Below are 19227 nucleotides of genomic sequence, written 5' to 3' on the forward strand. Positions count from 1 at the left end.
TGCGCAGGTTGTAAAACAGGTGTTCAAAATTAATTTCCGTGTGGCAAGTACCACATTTGTGTACATTCCACGCATGCACAGCTCTAAACAAAAGGGAAGCAGAGAGGCAAGAATAAACCAGAATGGCTGAATGGGGAGGTTTTTTGATCCAAACAGATATTCTTGAGAAATGGAAATCCAACCCTCGTAAAGCCAATAAAATGTAGCATAAACTACAGCCGGTCATATGTATGAAGGAAATTAGGATTAAGAGGAATTGAAGGGCAAAAAGCTAACAATATAACAATAAAATAATAACAAGAAGTACTTAACACATATCTGAAGCAGGAAGTCTGCAATATACTCTGTGGGTCCACTGAACGACACGGGAGGAAGGGAGCAATTAAGGAATATGAGACCCTTGTTGCGGAGCTAAATGAATAATTTGCATCACTTTTCAACAAAGAGGAGATTGAGGAGATACTTATTGTAATGGAATGTTAAACTGTATTATACAGTTCAGCCAGTAGGTAGTGCTGTGTATAAAACACCTTATTTAAACTAACTTTAGCCATGCATGGCAAAGCATTAAACGATCTCATAGTGAACATATCTGGTGTATACCCCTCTGAGAAGTAAGCTCTGTATTCAGTCTATATCTGATTCTAGTTGCAACCTACCATGTACAAGAAGTATATGACATGGTGTCACAAATAAAGTAGTGCCAGAGGAGAACAAATAGAAAGCTTGCAGGATCTCATCAACACACCACTTTTCAATGCCCCAGAGAACTTCCTCTTTGACAGTCTTTCACAATGGACAATCTGGAAGCAGTATTTTGCAAGATTTTGAACTGCTACAAAGCTCCACCAGGAAACTCGAGATATTCAGGTATCTTCTGTAATTTATGCTATAAGCAAGCAGGCAGATTTGTATCTTTAAATCCTTTGACTTTACTGAAGAAAAACATGAAGATAACTATGAAAGAGTTCTGCCTATATTTAATGCATATTTTATACCTCAGAGAAATGTGGTTTGTGAAAGCATGTTTTCGCAATCTGATCTCCCATGTAACTCATCCTGCCACCATTCCCTCTCCAAGATCTGAATAATTGCACATAGCACCATGACAGAGGTGGGAGTCTTTAGTGCTGCCTGTAGTAGTAGTGAAACAGCAGGGAAGCCTAGGTAACTCCAAGAGCTGGGGGACAAAAGACAGGAGACGGCCCTTAGACTCACACAAGAAACTTTTATTTCTCCCCAGTTTTTGCCATGACAGAGAATAATCACACAGCTTAGCCCTTTCCTAAGACCTTGAACCCAAGAGGCTCCAGGCACTTTGCAGTCATGCTGCTGCTCTCAGGAATTTTTCTCTCTTCTTGTCTGTCCAGCCTTCTCAGTCAGTGACCGTCTCAGCCATGTGCAGTTAATGAAGATCCCATCTCACAGGGGTCAGGTGTTCACCTTCAGTTCCTGGCTGAGCCCAGCTCTGTTCATCGTCTGTTCATTCTGCCTCGAATCCATAATCATTCTTCATTCCCTTCCTATCAAACTGTCACCAGGCCAGTACTGGGTGAAGAGATCCTTTTCTATCCCACATCCCTCTCACCAGGGATCATGAGGGTTAGGTAAGGAACTGCATGTGGGCTGCTTAGAAATCCTTTGCAGGGGGAAAAGAGCTGCAGGCCAACATACTTCGGGAAACTCAGCAGGCTTTGAAACCATTTTCACAGACCCATTAAGGATTGGACTCACTCAGCTGATCCTACCATGGGAGAGGGAGTTGTGTTTTATTCAAATGGATTTTTGAAAAGAGAATTTTTACACCATTTAGGGTAGAGCTCCGCCCTATCCAGCTGTATTGGTGGGATCAATGAAAATTATTTCAGCACATGGTCAATTTCCCTGTGTAGTTGAGCCTGTAAATGTACAGTATTATTTATTCCCCATGAAAACATCATTCCACATAATGTCCCCTTGGGCTGTGTCTACACCACAACAAAAGACCTAAGGCTAGCCCAGGACAGCTGACTCAGGCTCATAGATCTTGGGCAGCAGGGCTATAAAATTTCAGTGTAGACATCTGGTGTCAGGCTGGAGCCCAGTCGTGGAGACCCCATGAAGGCAAGGAGTTCAAATTTGATGTTGCAGGGAACAAGAACCTTAGGGAGGAATTTTCAGGGGCAATGGAGATGTTAGGAACGGAGGGCAAAGTAGATGACATTACTGAATAGATGTGATCTGGATCCTACTGGATTTTCCTCCACAGAATTTCCAAAAATCCTCCACTAGAACTAGTTCCAAACCCTGGTCCTCCCCCGTCTTGATAACTCCTTTTGGAAAGACTGAGAAAGGACTGTGGTGAAAAGCCAGAGCCAAAGAGGTTGGAGGAGTGAGGGATGGCCAGGGTCTGTCCGAGGTCCTAATGGTCAATTCTGGAGAGACTGCAGAAAAGAAATCTGTAGGATTTTAACCATACCTTCTTTTTCAATAGTTCAGGTATTTGTGTTTCCCTTCCTCTCAAAGACTGTGGAGCTGTTATGAGAGTCTTCTATGTATGTATATATGAAATAGTTAATAGATAAAATGGCAGTAGATGTTACTTAAAAGTATGTAGGTGAGCTCCTGAGTTTTGTAGGACCAATAAAACTTGTTGCACACAGCAAATGGCTTCCTTTGTGCAGCTCTTTACATTTGCTTTAAACAGGAGGTATGATCTGGCCAAGTGCATGTCAATTCTATTCAGGACGGCGTGGGAACTCCACTTATGTATTTCAATAATTTGACGCCTACTCAGACAGCTTCTCATGCAGCCTTTTATGGAGCAGACAAACTGTCCAGCTGTCAACAAAAGATCAAAATTCAGTAGGATACCCAGCAAAATTGCAAAATGTCACACAGACCATTTCTTACTGTGTAAAGAACAAGCTCACTCTAATTTTGAAGTTGCAGGAGAGAAATGTTTTGAGCACTTTCAACCTTTCTCAGCTGCCAGTTTTTCTCTGAGTCACAAACCCTTATAGACTGTCTCCACAGCCACACTTCTAAGGTGACAGAATTTACCACTTTACCAACATAACAAGATTACAAATGGGAGCAGAGGTTATTTTAAAAAGACCTAGAAATGTCAAATCCCTGGTTATGTCCATTCACTGATTTTAAAAAATTAATCTTTTGTGATTACATGTCTCAGGAGAAAGCACAAGGGGGATAACGCTGACTCTGTGTAGCTGGACTACATTAAAAATATGGACTAGTTGTAATGAGTTTTGCACCATCAGCAAGTATCAAAAATGTTCACCTTAATATTTTAGTGGCATTTCCATCTTCAATCAGCTTGTTCCTTTTTATAAGCTATTAAATGTCTTTCTTCCAAGATGCTGGTTGACGGCTAAGTAGATGACAAGTAGATCTTGTCCCTCACCTAGGAACTTCTCACATATTCCCAGGAAAAGCTGTTTGTGGCCACGTCTATCGATACAGCTGTGCCGCTGTAAGAGTGCTTGTGTAGCCACGTTATTCTGACGGGCGAGAGCTCTTCTGTTGACATAATAAAACCAGCTCAACAAACAGCGGTAGCTAGGTCAGTGAGAGAGCTTATGCAGGCACAACTTATGTTGCTCAAGGGGGTGTTTTTCACGCCCCTGAGTGACAAAAGTTTTGCCAACATAGACCATGTTTACACTAGCACTTAAGTGTGCCTATTGGTTTTGTCACTGCTGAAAAATGATGAGCTGTCTTTATACACAGGCCAAATCCAGTGACATGCTGCCAGCAAAGTATGTGAGGCACTAGAGACGCTATCCATTTCTTTTTCCTATTCAAACAAAAATGATTCCCAAGAATCATAACCAAGGCATGCAGTACCACTGCAAAAAACAATTGGCAACATGCGTGTGCTGGGAATATTTATACTGTCTTCCTGAAAATATACATGGAGTTATTGATGGGAAAACAGTATAGAGCTGGCATTCAGCGCCTAGAGGATGGGAGGTGTCAGGCAATATCCTCCCTCAGAGAATGGTTTGCAACTATCTGTCACTTTACCCAATCTTGTGCTTTTTAAGATAAGTCATGTCTGTCTACTGATCTAGCAATATCCTAAAGCAGAACATGAACTCCATCAGAAGCAGGGAAATTGCCATAAGTCTTCCTTCAATATGGTGGCTGAATTTTAACAAGGGGCTCTCACAGCCCTGCTTCAGCACATCACTAGTTGGTGGTCTTTCTTGTGAATTGATAGTGACTATACTTAATAGAGTCTATACATTTTGGGAGTTCTGTCGTTTATCCTGAATTAAGATACACACCTCTTCCTAGACCCCTACGCACACACATTAATGAAATCAAGTTTACCATTTTCTAACACTTTGCCACTATTAATATTGAATCTAGAGAACATTTTCAGAAGTAACTAATCGTTTTTAAACATCTTGGTCATAGCCTCTAATCCATCAGACCATAGATCCTCTTTTTCCAGAATGGTTTTCTTCTGGATAAAGCACATGGTTTTTGTCATTCTTCCTATTGTTTAGTGTCTTGATTGCTTCTTCTGGCATGATCTTTTTTTCCTTCAGTATTCTTTTTCCTCCTAGGAAATTTATATTTAATGTTGGCATCTGGTCTCAAAGCCGTCTTCCTTTGTAATCACCAAGACAAAGACTTCATTTAATTATTTAGCAATCTCTCTCTTGTCAAGTTTTCTGGAGATATGAAATAGGGCTGAACAGCATGTATTCAGATGGGTATGTAAACATGTAGGTTTACTTGTTGAACTTCTGCCACAAACCACCATTCGAGCTTTTCTCAAGTCTTTTTCTCTGCCTGTTGCTAGCTTCACAAGTGCCCTGCAACTGCTCCAATTGCTGTTAGGAAGCATGACAGCAGTAATGCCACTAGAAAGTGATGTCACCCTTCCTCATCCATTGTGAAGTCCTCAACCAGGCTGTCAGTTTCATTTCCTTGCCCAAGAGTGCCTGGGTGGCTCTCTCTTAGGGATCTCAATAGATCTCAGTCAAAAATCACTACAGTGATTAATGGATCAATCAGTTCCTGTTGGTTTGGGGGCACTTTATGAAAGACAAAAGGATCAGCTACACCCTAATTTTCTTTCTTCCTGAAAACAAGTTTCTAAAACTAACAAGGAGCAATAAAACACACTGAGTTTGAGATCCATCCACCATAGTATCTCAAGTGATCTGGCCCACTGACTGATTTAGGGACTGATCCAGAGGTCTATACACCACGGATGTTCAGTGTTATGTGTAGAGATTTATTATTCAGACCTCAATGGGCCTTAAATCAGCAATGACAGGAATATAATTTCTATCCCAAAAGCTACATGTAATTTGATAAATGTAAAAAATGGTTACGTAGTTGATTGTGATTGTATCTTTTTTTTAAATGACTATTCAGAAGGTAGAAAAGATCTGAGAAAACAATGTATTCTGTTAGCCAGTTCTTCCTTTCTTGTATTTCTTTTTCAGTTCCACCACTATCATTCAGTGTTGTGAGAAGGAACGTACTATTCAGACCAATAATTATCCCATAGCAGTTTGAAGTTAAATGACCTTTGGATTAAACATTAAAGCAATCAGTTGCTAATAATGTGTCTACCCTTCCTATGGCTCCTTACACAGTGGAAAAAATGTTTTACTTCTCGTTAAAACATGTTCTTTGACAAGAGGTTCCATCTGAGCAACATTAATGACATTTAAAGAACACCACACTCAGTCACTCCCCATTGTATTGTGCATCTTTTAAAAAAAACAATTATCCTTGTTTAGTACTAAACTTTTATTTATATATGAATCCTGTGTTTTCTGGTTATTATCTGTTTGTAATCATTCACACAAAGAATGTAAGAATTTTGGGAGGAAATTTTTAAAGGCACAAATAGGAGTTACTTTGTGCAGCTCTTTACACCTAAGCCATTTGCACTGCACTGCACAAAAGAAGCCATTTGCAGTGCACAAGAAGTTTTATTGATCCTACCAAAACCAGGAACAATATACATATTCCTGAGCACCACCTCCTGTCACCTGGTTGATTAACTGTTTATACAGATACCTCTTGTAACATAAGGCGCAACTCCCATTAAAAGTCAATGCCATAACTGCTGTTTGGGCCTTTGAAAAGCTTTCATTGGTCATTAAACTTTGAACTTTAATGAACAGTTAAGTTATCACTTAAAAATAAAACCAACCGTTCCAATAATTGTAATGTTTTGGTGATATGAGCAAACACAGTATCTGTTTGCGGGATCTGTACTTATTACTAATGGATAATTGAGCCTGTTGTTCAGGTCTTTCTGTTTTGTCTTGCTTTGCTCCCAGCACAAAATGTGCTCTTTGTCTTCCCTTTTCAAAGAGCTAATGCAGGCTGGCTGCTACACAATATTTTTTTAAGTATGTATTTTTATTGCTATATCCATTGGAAAATAAAGTACAAACATATGGGTGTAATGTACAATATTTACTCCTTATGCTTGGAAGTTGACAAGACTATCTGAACTAACCCAATTCATTTTGTTGTCAAGTTCCAGGTCATCATCTTCTCTTGATTCTGTCTTTGTGACACTCCGAATTATAAGCAGGACTAATGCTCAGCACAGCTGTGCAAATAACTGATTTTTTGATTCTCTGGCTGATACTCACATACACAGATAAAAATTGGGTCAACCCAAAACAACAATGTTTTGAATTTTTTGGCAAAGCAAAAAGGCAAAAAAAAAAAATTAGTTTTGGATCAAACAAAATTTTTCATTCTACCTGAAACAAAATGTTTTGTTTTTGTTATCAAGGTTTTTTTAATGAAGTTGAAGAAAACTGCAAAACAAAAAGTCATTTAGAAAATGCTGAAATGAAATATTTCAGGGTTTTTTCAGAATTTTTTTGTTTTGTTTCAACCAAAACAATTTGATGAATTCAACACAAATTCATGAAATGGTTCAGTCAACCCAAATCTGCAAGTTTAAATGCAAGATTTTTAATTATGGTATATAATTGCTTTGGTATTGTGCACAATCTATTTAAAAAATAATAGTCTCTTTGAAGTGTGGTGGAAAATTTTCAGGCCATTAGGGTGAAGCAGTCAAATCTTGTTCCATTGTCAACAATACAGAAGAGTAATCATTCCGCTCACAAGAGCCATCTGCATCAGCTAGAGGAAAAGACTAACTAGATCCAATTCAGCTCTGGAAACAGCACTTTTTCTAAAAAGTGCCCACTGATTTTGGGTGCCTGATATCAGACACCTGGCCTCACATATTGGATATATAAACCACCTCATTAGCCTGAAAATATGAACACTCCTATCTGTCTGTCTTGTCTAACCTATTGCCATATATAAAGTGCTTGTCACTGTGGTATCTAATGAGAATTAAGAAAGGAAAAGTGTGTGTGTATGCAGGGTAAGAGAGAACAGCTCTCCCTCCCTGGTATACAAAAGCTTTGTACCAAGACTGCCTCTTCTCCTTTGCTGATGAAGTGAGGGTCCTATCAATTTGTTGAATCAAAAGAAGGCCCTGTAAACTCATCCTTTTCATGCCAAAAGCCTGGCATAAACGTCTTTGTTGGGCTCTAGAAAACGCAGTTTGAACCAATAAATGCAAACCACCCCAGGTGGTGGTATCTCTTTGGAGGTGTTTACAACCTAAATGATTTCCACGCCACTGTTTTTAGTGCCTGGAGTTGCCTGGTAATCCCAGCCCACAGTGATACATAAACTATTCATAAACTTAATACAAGATAGCTCTCAAAAATACTGCATGCCATGGCAATATCCAACAAATTATTACCCTCATTTTACAGATGAGGATCTGAGGCTCAGAGTGACTAAGGTCATGTCTTTTCTGCCCGGCAGTTCACATTAATGGGGCAGTGTGAATAGCAGTGCACACCAACATGCTGCACTGTAATTCCCCGCCGTGGGCATGAACTTAGTCCTGAGCTGGCACTAAAGTAGGACTACCTCTAAGTTCATGCCTGCACAGGGGAGTTATAGCACAGCCCTTTGGTGAACACTGCTGTTCACAAACCCTTCATCCAAATTTCAGAGCAGTGTAAACTTGCTCTTTGTGACTTGCCCAGAATCTGCAACACGGAATTGAACCTCTGTCTCCTGAGTCCTCAGCTAGTGCCCAAACCACTGGACTATCCTTCCTTCTCTAGATGCATGTTTCCTCCAGTCACATTTAAGTCCTGTCTAGCTGGGTGATTGCCTCCTCTAGTGTGCCATTACAGTCATCTGAAGTGCTTTTGTTACCAGCTCTGTGGGCTAAAGAGGAGAGAAGATGGCAGGGTGTTCTGAAGGATCTAAGAATCTGGAACTTTCCTCTTCACCAGATCCTGGGTTTGACAATGTTGAGGACACACTATGTGTCTATACTATTTTTCTTCCTGGATGGGGGCGAGGGGAGCAAGTTAGGTTTTTTAAAAATCTTATTTAGTGTACTTTGTTAATATTTATTTTAAAAGAACATGTAATGCCCTTGGAGTTGGAGGTGAGACCAGGATACATTTAAGTAAATAAAATAAGCACAACTTAGTGATCATTTACTATTGTGCTGCTGTCATCGTTGTTGATACTGCAAGTCACAAGGGGAAATTAATTTCTATTGCAGATTCTTTATCCGCTGTCTGTGTCCTCAGATTTATCTCCTAGTTAATCCACTGAGAAAAGTCTATGTGTGCTCTGCAGAGGATGCATTTTAATTCCTGATACAGTGCCAATGTAATCCATGTTTCTGATGTTAAAAGGCTTTGGTTACCTTTTATTCTATTGAAGGTTTTCTACACTGCAAGCGTATCTTCCTTTTGCACAGAATATCCTTACTCATACTTCATTGAACTAACACATTCTGGGCCAATTTTGCTCCTGTCATGTGATGAAGGTCTTTCATGTGATGTCACAGGACGTGCTCAGACAACCTTATTCAAACATGTCTAGGGTACAATCAGATCCTGGATGGATTGTCTTCCGGGAGTGCTACAGCCTCCTGCTCAAACACATCATCTCTCCTAATTCATTAGCAAGCCAAAGAACTCACTCAGGATGGTGCATAGTCAATATATGCTTTGGAGTTATTATTTCACTGGTATAGCGCCACTTCTTGCCAGAAGAGGGATGTAACTTTGAGTTTGCAATAATGTGCTCAAACTGCTTCTATCAGATGCTATGGGTGTTTACTCAAACTGATCCTGAACTTTGAACCTTTTAAGATTACCTGCCACTTCTGACTTACTCATATTTTATATTTAGAAACAGGTTTCTGATAAAGGTGAGCTGTCTAGTCAGTGTGTTGTGACGACATAAGAAATTTTTCTGGTGAAATAGCCAATATTGCTAGGATGACTTGAATGAACTTACACTGCTGGAGTACTCGCAGCTGAACTGATTTAGTGTAATAAAGAATTCAGTCCTCTTTGATTGTGGCTACCACAGCAAAAATTTATTAAACAGCCTTAGTCATATGTTCTGTCAACAGTTGGAGAGGAGAGTTATGAAAGGTGAGGTGCGCAAACAAAAGGAGCCGGAAATCCCATAAGAGCTATTAGAATTATGAGGGAACTATAGTGGAGCATGAGTTTAAATGACCAGTGTGGCCATGCTTAGATCTTGTGATTTATTCTTCTTCCAGAGTGGTATTTAATTCCCCTTTCTCTATCTAACTTATTGCACCTCCAACTGTCCACATCCTGTCTCCTCTGTGGAATATAATCTAATATTTCAGTTCCTGACCTAGAGGTTGATAATACTTTCTTTGGGTCACAGTGCTGTACGAGGCAAGTTAAAGGGATACAGTCAAGATAAAACACCTCTAATAATTAAAACAAGATAGAACACCTCTGTCAAGGTTCCTTCCCCACTCTGAACTCTAGGGTACAGATGTGGGGACCTGCATGAAAAACCCCCTAAGCTTATTTTTACCAGCTTAGGTTAAAACTTCCCCAAGGTACAAACTATTTTACCTTTTGCCCCTGGACTTTATTGCTACCACCACTAAGCATCTAACAAATATATAACAGGGAAAGAGCCCGCTTGGAAATGTCTTTCCCCCCAAAATCCTCCCAAACCCTGCACCACCTTTCCTGGGGAAGGCTTGATAAAAAATCCTCACCAATTTAAATAGGTGAACACAGACCCAAACCCTTGGATCTTAAGAACAATGAAAAAGCAATCAGGTTCTTAAAAGAAGAATTTTAATTAAAGAAAAAGTAAAAGAATCACCTCTGTAAAATCAGGATGGTAAATACCTTACAGGGTAATCAGATTCAAAACACAGAGAATCCCTCTATGCAAAACCTTAAGTTACAAAATGACACAAAAACAGGAATATACATTCCATTCAGCACAACTTTTATCAGCCATTTAAACAAAACGGAATCTAACGCATATCTAACTAGATTGCTTATTAGCCCTTTACAGGAGTTCTGAGCTGCATTCCTGCTCTGTACCCGGCAAAAACAACACACAGACAGAGAGAACCTTTGTTTCTCCCCCCACTCCAGCTCTGAAAGTATCTTGTCTCCTCATTGGTCATTTTGGTCAGGTGCCAGCGAGGTTATCCTAGCTTCTTAACCCTTTACAGGTGAAAGGGCTTTTCCTCTGGCCAGGAGGGATTTAAAGGTGTTTACCCTTCCCTTTATATTTATGACAACCTCCAATGATTAAAGCAAAAAGAATTTCAGTTTAACCTTTTATGAAGTTTGCTTATCTTTTACAAATCACACAGCCAAAATAGTCAAATTAGACTGGGCTGCCTTTCTGTTTTTGCTTTAGACAGCTTTATTTGTTGCTTCTTGTGCACTTAGCGCAAGGCTGTTGCATTTGATTTTCTAACCCACTAAGGGACCAGCTAAATCCAGAACAAAAACCTGTTTCCATTGAATTTGAAGAATAAATTTTGAAAACATCGACTATTTATATTGGACCAAATTCATCACAGCTGTAGCTCTATTGACTGTGGAGCTCATTTGCTACAAACACCTCCGGCGATGGGCATGTGAGTGCCTTGCTCCCCGAGTGCATGTGATCATAATCTGACCATTGCAGAAATCACATCCCAAGAACTGCAAATCTCCAAAATAAAGTCAAACACAGGCAATAGCAAAATCCTGGGCCTTGTTTGTACGTGTGTGTGTTTGTTTTTTAAAATAAAAACATCTTTCACCATTGAAGAGATGTCCTCGTTAAGCTAAAGGTCACAGCTACAGACATAGCCATGAAATCACTCTTTTAAAAGTGTGATCAACTCTCAAAACAACTTTTTTACTCATTGTAAGTGTAATGACTGTAAGATGCAAATGTCCTGGTCAACAGTATGAGAATTGGTTGTGTTAGATCCGACATAATGGTCTTGTATCTAACAATGAGCAGATCGTGACTGTGAGGGGTCCAGAGCCTTCTTGAAAGCAAACTAAAAAACATCGACCATCAATTCCCTGTGTTCTACGGAACAGAACATTACAGAAAAAAGGTCTGTAGGAGAATAAAGGGGCCCTTTTAAATTATGGTAAGAAAAAAACGTTTTTCTTGTTGAAAATGTGTGAGAGCTTTCAAAAAACATACGTAATAAAAATAAACACGGGGAAACTGCGGAAAAGCTAGAAACACGTATCTTAAAGTTAATATATCACCATGGTAATCCCATGTGTGTATAGCTTTATAGTCCACAGTTACATGCATAATACTCTATCTTTGGCTACCTGGCCTTAAAAAAGAATATTGCAATGTTCTACATAAGTGGTCAAAACCACTGTCTTTTATACTAGCATTGCTTCCATGACTGGCGTAATTATTATAGAAAAGTGTGTGTGTGTGTGTGAGAGAGAGAGAGAGAGAGAAAATTTGTTTAGAGACTGCCAGTGTCTTGACAAATAATTATAGCGCCTTCCCAATACCAAATCCAGTCAACAGTAGTTGCTCAGCTGCATGGGTTTGCTTTTTAGATAGATCATTTTTTTCTAAATATATTTAGGATGGAGTATGGGAGAGGGAGGGGGGAGATGCTGCTGCTGCTGCTGAATGTTAAATGCAAAGCACTTGGCTCTGATAGGCTAAGGGGAAGTGGTTACTCTGCCTATATAAACTGACAACAGCATCCTCTGTGCTTTATAACTGTCACAGGGGAGCAGAGAAAGAGGGAGTGGAGAAGGAATCTTACCAACTGGCTGTAAGTAACATTCTTTGTCCTTGTAGCTTCATGCTTAATAAATCCAAGAAGATAAATGCTTGGATTAATTCAACAGTTTGTTACTTCGCCTTAGAGTTCAGCTAATTAATTTTAAATATCCAGCCCATTTTATTTTAGAAGAGTAAATTGGAAGCACAAAAGACATTTGCATTTTTTTAAAGCTAAGTTTGCACAGGTTAGTGTGTGCCTCTTGTTTTGTATTTATTCGTGCAGAGATAGAACAATCCCAATGTTTTGGTTTATGCGTGTGTATGTGTGACAGCCTTATAGAAAAATTAATAGGCTGCCAATCCAACTGCCACAGTTCTGGACAATGATGTAGACCTTTACAAATAAAACCAGATGTTTCTCTTCTGTATCTTCTTAATAAGAAAAAAAATCTATTTTGTTTCTATATGTGACATTCTTAAAGTGAACCTATCCTCCAGGGAAAGCAGTAGGATTTTTTTAATGGAAAATTAGCAAACTGCAAAAGCTGAGCAACTCAGAATGAAAGCTAAATGAGGTAACTTTGTATGCTGACAAGGAAAATGGAAAGTACTAAATAGTGAAAAGTAGGAGCCACCTTACGCATGCATAACTCCTGTTAAAGACAATGGATGCAGAAGCAATTCAGGATCAGGTCAATTGTGTTGCCTGTAAATTTAAACCTGTTTGTGTTTGCCTCTATTTCACGCAGAACATCTAATAAAGGGCCTTCTCTTGCAGTTCTTAGTGAAACAACATTTACTTCAATGGGAATTTTGTCCAAGAAAAGATTGCAAATCAAAGGTGTAATCCTCTTGCCATAAAATTCAATGGCTAAAATCCCAAAGACTCCAATGGGGCCATATGCAGAGCTCAAGCCTTTAATTTACATTGGATTCTGCAACAAATGGGCAGAAGGATAGATAACACGTCATTCTACTCTACTGAAAATAAATGTATAAAGTTATCACAATACTTTGAGCCTATGCTGTCCTCAGTTGTTGAAATGTGTATGCTGTTTTAGATGTTATTAATATGTCTAATCTATAGGGCTTTCTGTTCAGTGTTGTTTGTGGGGGACCCCTCCCCCCTCAAGTAATATACATGTATATGTATGTCTCCTATCTGCATTTAATAATCTCAGTCCTTGATTTTAGTATTTTTGTTGCTTTGCTTTGCTTTGTGCTTCAGAATGGGTCTGTTGAATTAGAGACCAGGTAGGTGTTCATACAATTCGAAAGCATTAAATAATTGGTGATTAAAAACCTCCATATTCTCTTTGTGGTATCTGTTCTTTCTCTCTGCTCAGAAATTTCCTGGCACGCCTTAATAAACTATAAGTGAGTTTAAAAAATAACCTTATCAACCAGAAACAGAATTTAAAGAAACCATAATTCTGTTGTTGATATTTTGTCAATGTGTACATAAAAATAACATGCATACTGTAATTGGAAGCAAATTTAGGCAATAATAATCAGAAATAGTTATTGCTATAAATGTATTGCCTAAGTTTGTTTCCATATATATGTATATTTTATGAATATCTAAAAATGCGTGGTGCTCTTCTTACTGCTTTTTAAAGTAAATAGAAAATAAGTTCAACGAGGTGTCTGGTGGCAATAAGTTGTGAATGAACTTCACATACTCAATACATACAAGCTAGGGACTAGATACAATTCTTCTAGAGTTTCAAACATACACCATTAAGATAAAATGTTGATGTGTTGTAATATTCTAATTATAAGGCAACCAGATACTGCTTGGTCAAGGTGGCAAAAGGCTATTATGTCAAGCATAGGTTGTATAGTATATAATACAATATCTAATGATATACTCAGGAAAAAATCTAAAAACTAAAGAACTTTAATTCTTATATGTATATATAATGTAAATGCCATACAGTGACTGACCTTGATCGTACGTAGGATGCAGTGTCATTGTAGCTGTGTTGGTCCCAGGATACTAGAGACACAAGGTGGGTGAGGTAATATCTTTTATTGGATTAACTTCTGTTTGTGAGAGAAACAAGCATTCGAGCTTACACAGAGCTCTTCTTCAGATATCCTGCTGCCTGAAGTGACTCAAGAGTGCCAACCTCAGGGCAGGCTGTTAGGTAAAAAAAATCCCCAAATTGTTTGAGTTCTGTACTTAGATTTCAACAACCACTTAACGCCAAGTGTAAACTCCCCAGGCACTATAACAGCCTAAATATGGAATCACAGATAGTCCCCTTGGGGACTCTGATCGCTCTCATTACCAGCTGAGCGTATCTTTGTGATAGATGGTCCTTCCATCAAGAATCGCAACAATATTTAAGTTACTCCCAGTTCCAAAGGACCAGTCACTTACCCCAGGTCAATTGCCCCTTAGATCTTTATAGCGAACATAATACTTATAGCCATCCTAAAATAAATTAGATGAAGATTTATTAAACAGGAAATGGAAATGAGTTATTAACAAGGTTAAAGCAGGTAAACATATATACACAAATGAGTTACAATCTTAAATTTCAAACCGTAATAGAAGCTTCTATAATAACCAAGCTCTGTATGACCTGTAGGGCTAGCCCAAGCTAAGCCCTGGGGGCGTCTTGTTTATGCCTAGTAAACCTTGCCACCCAGAGTCAAAACAGCATAGAAATACAGTTCTTTCTTGCTCCCATTGAAGCCAATAACAAGACTTCATTGTCTCTAATGGAGCATGGTTGGGCCTCAACAGCAGATGATATATGATGGTGACACATGCCCGTAGATCTCTGTTGAATCTCTGGAGACTAATGAAGCTCAAGTAGAACACATTTTTGGTAATATTGCACTGTGATGGGGTAGTCTGCCATGGAGGGCAGTAGTGCCTAGTTGTCAGCCTCCCCCACCACCTGGCTTGGCCCTTTAAAGATTGGGAAGGGTTCAACAGATACATATAGAGACCTAAGGATCCTGGGAATGAATGATGATTAAGGAAGGAATTTGGAGGCTGTACCTCCAAGGGCCTGAAACCTTGCTGAGAAGGCAGGGCAAGGCTCCCCTCTCACCCAACCAATTGGGAAAAGGTTGGGAAAAGGGGAGCAGCATAAAGGCTGCCTCCTCTATCACTGCAGACAGATACTGACAGCGGAAGGCTGGCCAGCTGAACCCTCTGGAGTGGGTGGTTAACTGGGAAGTATGTCCAGCGGACAGGAGCTGGCAAAAGCCTTTCAACTGATTCCGCTAAGCCAGTGGGGCCTCGGATACAACCCCAGTCCCAGAAAGAAAACTGAAGGGGAATTCATGTTTACAGGAGAGAGATACTGATTGTTTTAAAGCAAAGGGCAGAGACTGCTAGCAGTACAATTCAGCTGCTACTGGGAAGAACTGAGACTTTCTTTTAGGAAATGCTTCTTTAGCTGGTCCCAGGTGGTACAGTGAGGAGCCGCAAAGTTGAGGCAGGCACAGCAGAGTCTGCAGGTCTTGTGAAGAGGCTGGTGAGCGAGCTGAAAGTAGGAGCAGCCCAGAGAAAATGGTGGAGGGATTGAAGGAATGGTCCTTAGCCACCTAAAATGGGTCCTGGGGCTGGAACTGAGAGGAGGTGTGGACCCTTGGTTCCCCTAGCTCTCCCCCAAGAGGAGAAACATGGGTGTCAAGAATAAAAGAAGCTAAGCAAGTGCCAGGCAGAGGCCAGAGATGATCTTAAAAGTCATTAGATTTTGAAAAAAGAAAAGGAGTACTTGTGGCACCTTAGAGACTAACCAATTTATTTGAGCATGAGCTTTCGTGAGCTACAGCTCACTTCATCGGATGCATACTGTGGAAATTGCAGAAGACATTATTATATACACAGACACCATGAAACAATACCTCCTCCCACCCCACTCTCCTGCTGGTAATAGTTTATCTAAAGTGATCAACAAGATGGGCCATTTCCAGCACAAATCCAGGTTTTCTCACCCCCCCCGCAAACACACACACACAAACTCACTCTCCTGCTGGTAATGGGGGGGGTGAGAAAACCTGGATTTGTGCTGGAAATGGCCCACCTTGATTTTCATGCACGTTGTAAGGAGAGTGGTCACTTTGGATAGGCTATTACCAGCAGGAGAGTGAGTTTGTGTGTGTATGGGGGTGGGGAGGTGAGAAAACCTGTATTTGTGCTGGAAATGGCCCACCTTGATTTTCATGCACATTGTAAGGAGAGTGGTCACTTTGGATAGGCTATTACCAGCAGGAGAGTGAGTTTGTGTGTGGGGTTTTTGGAGGGGGGTGAGGGGGTGAGAGAACCTGGATTTCTGCAGGAAATGGCCTACCTTGATTATCATACACATTGTGAAGAGAGTGGTCACTTTGGATGGGCTATTACCAGCAAGAGAGTGAGTTTGTCTGTGGGGGGGCGGAGGGTGAGAAAACCTGGATTTGTGCTGGAAATGGCCCATCTTGATGATCACTTTAGATAAGCTATTACCAGCAGGAGAGTGGGGTGGGAGGAGGTATTGTTTCATGGTGTCTGTGTATATAATAATGTCTTCTGCAATTTCCACAGTATGCATCCGATGAAGTGAGCTGTAGCTCACGAAAGCTCATGCTCAAATAAATTGGTTAGTCTCTAAGGTGCCACAAGTACTCCTTTTCTTTTTGCGAATATAGACTAACACGGCTGTTACTCTGAAACCTGTCATTAGATTTTGAGATTTCTATTTTCTGTTAACCCCCAGAAGGGGAATGGACTGAGCCGTGACCTGGCTGGAGGGCTAGGCCACAGACATTGTCAGACTGTTGTGGCACTAGGATAACTGAAAGGAGTGTTATGCTAAGAAAATCCCTGTAACACTGCACCTGGACACTGGGAGGTACTCTGGAGGTGAGAGGCACAATGACATGCACTTATATACCTGGCATTCTATCTACCAGGTTGGGTTTGTTAGTGAATTAGGGCACTGAAGTATGCAGGTAGTGTTTAGGAAATGGTAGGGGGAGAGAGGGAGGCACACAGACAGAAAGGTTAATGAGCTGTGTCAGGAATTATAGTAGGTAGAACTTTGATCTCCATAGTAGTTCAGGGAGATGTAGCTATTTTCTAGGGAAATTTTGAAAGGCCAGTTGAAGAGAATCATGCAGATCAACCTCAAAATAAATAAATGCTCTCTCAGAAATTATAGCTGTTCCCTCAGGACCAAATATTAAAGATGCTGAGTGCCTCCTGAAATGCACGGCATGGGCCCAACAGGCCTGCAACTGACAGAAGTTGGGAATACCTGAACATCTCCCAGCAGCAACTGTACAGGATGGGGCCTTCATTGTTTGTGACCCAAGTAAAAAGAGACCACTCTCAGACATGAGAGAGAACCTGTGCTTGTGAAATTTCCAGCCAAACTGTGCAAACTCAAGTCCCAAACCTGCAATTCTTGTGCGTTCAGAAGTCTATTGACTTGAAAAATGTGGAAACGATAAATAAGTCTTTACATTTTGGGGTGCTTATCTCCCTGAACCTGGACTCTGAAGTTTTTTTGAGGTATCCTGTTGCTTCTCACCAATTCATATCCTGTATATTGAAGAGTTTTGTGATAAAGGTCAGCTCTCTTTCCATTGTGCTATTGCCTCCAGAGTACTTTTTGTGTGAAATATGTAGTGCCACTAGGGTAGCTTTCAAGAATTTGTTTTGCTGTGATCCTTGTGGCAGAGCTCATCCACTGTAATGTAGATTTCAGTCTTCTAGGTGTGGTTAACAGGGCAAAGTGATTTATTTAATCAGAGTCATATATATTGTATATATATCAACAGTTCAGAAGGAGAGCCAAAAAGATTATGTGGGTTCAAGATGGTGCTGTAAACCCCAGAAGAACTAAGATAAAGTAAGAGGGGAAAGAAGTGCGACTTTAAATGACCAGTGTGTTCATGCTTAAATCTTGTGCATTTCTATTGATCTCAGAGTGGTAGTTAATAGAACGGTTCAGGAGTTTTCCATTAAAAATGTTTTTGATAGAAAATGTAACTTCTTCAAATTTTTCCACAGGAAAATTTTGATTTTGATGAAATTTCCTGATTCTTTTCAGATGGGAAAATTTGAAATTACATCTTTTGTTTTGGGTAGGGTCAACCTAAATTTAAATATTTCAATTTGTTGAACTGAATCTAAACAATTTTTGGTCAGTTAGATATTAATCTGTGTCAACTCGTACTGCCAGGAAGCCTCCTGAGAGTTGTAATTTAGGTGTCTCATGCCCCATTCTCCTCTGTGTGTGTCTACACAGAAAAGAAAAACCCATGGCTGGCCCATGCCAGCAGACTTGGGTTCCTGGGGCATAGGCTGTGGGGCTGTTTCATTGCTGTGTAGACTTCCAGGGTAGGGCTGGAGCCTGGGCTCCAGCCTGAGCCCAGATATCTGCACAGCAACGAAACAGACCCACAGCCCGAGCTCCATGAACCCAAGTTGGTTGGCATGGGCCAGCCGCGGGTGTCTAGTTGCTGTGTAGACATACCCTATGAGCTAGGCTCCCTGGTTGGACTACATCTCCCATGATGCACTGTAGTCTTCCATCTTCTTTAACTGCCATGGTGCATCAGGGGAAAAATAATGCAGCCAGGAAGCCTGGCCGATAGAAAGGAAGGGGGCATGAAGCACCAGAACTACAACTACCATGAGGCACCACAGAAGATACAGTGCAATAACATTTTAACATTTCTGAATCAAAATTTTTCAGAACTTTCCATTCTACAAAAAATGTCAACTCTTTGTCATGATTTGGGATGAAAATAAATGTTGAAATACAGTATTAGAACAAGCAAGCAAACCAATACAATGCTTTTTCTGGCCAAGATTGTAACTGAAGGCACAACCCTGCACAATCCCAGGATTAGCCCTATTTTGCCTCAGTCACCCATCCTAGGCCCAATTTCCTCCTTGCTTTCCCTTTGCTTGGAGTAATCTGCTGCTGGCCTATACAAGGAAGCACAACGCTTCTTCCAGCTCCCTGGCACACAAAGTTTGCAGGCTATACCATCCATTTGGATGGTGCAGCTTGCCCTACTGGAGCCTTTGGACAGCTTCACAGGCAGGGACAGAGGGGTAGCACAGCAATGGCACGCTGGGGCTATTTACATCCCCAAAGGCACCCA

The 19227-nt window shown here is 40.4% G+C and overlaps 1 protein-coding gene across 4 annotated transcripts in view; it reads left to right on the forward strand.

The window, feature by feature from the left end:
• Positions 1 to 19227, forward strand: part of DDC (dopa decarboxylase) — a 120199-nt gene that overhangs the window by 1306 nt on the left and 99666 nt on the right. Inside the window, exons 1-2 of one of the 4 annotated variants that reach the window (XM_043540446.1) lie at positions 11422 to 11494; positions 12109 to 12154. The exons of 1 other annotated variant lie outside the window; for it this stretch is intronic. The gene's annotated coding sequence lies outside the window, so the exon portion shown is untranslated. Of the gene's footprint in view, positions 1 to 5094; positions 5106 to 11421; positions 11495 to 12108; positions 12155 to 19227 lie in introns of those variants that run through there. 2 more of the 4 variants (XM_037889943.2, XM_043540448.1) reach the window with 2 other exon arrangements.

The sequence above is a fragment of the Chelonia mydas genome, chromosome 2 (genome assembly GCF_015237465.2).
Source record: "Chelonia mydas isolate rCheMyd1 chromosome 2, rCheMyd1.pri.v2, whole genome shotgun sequence".
Lineage (NCBI taxonomy): Eukaryota > Metazoa > Chordata > Testudines > Cheloniidae > Chelonia > Chelonia mydas.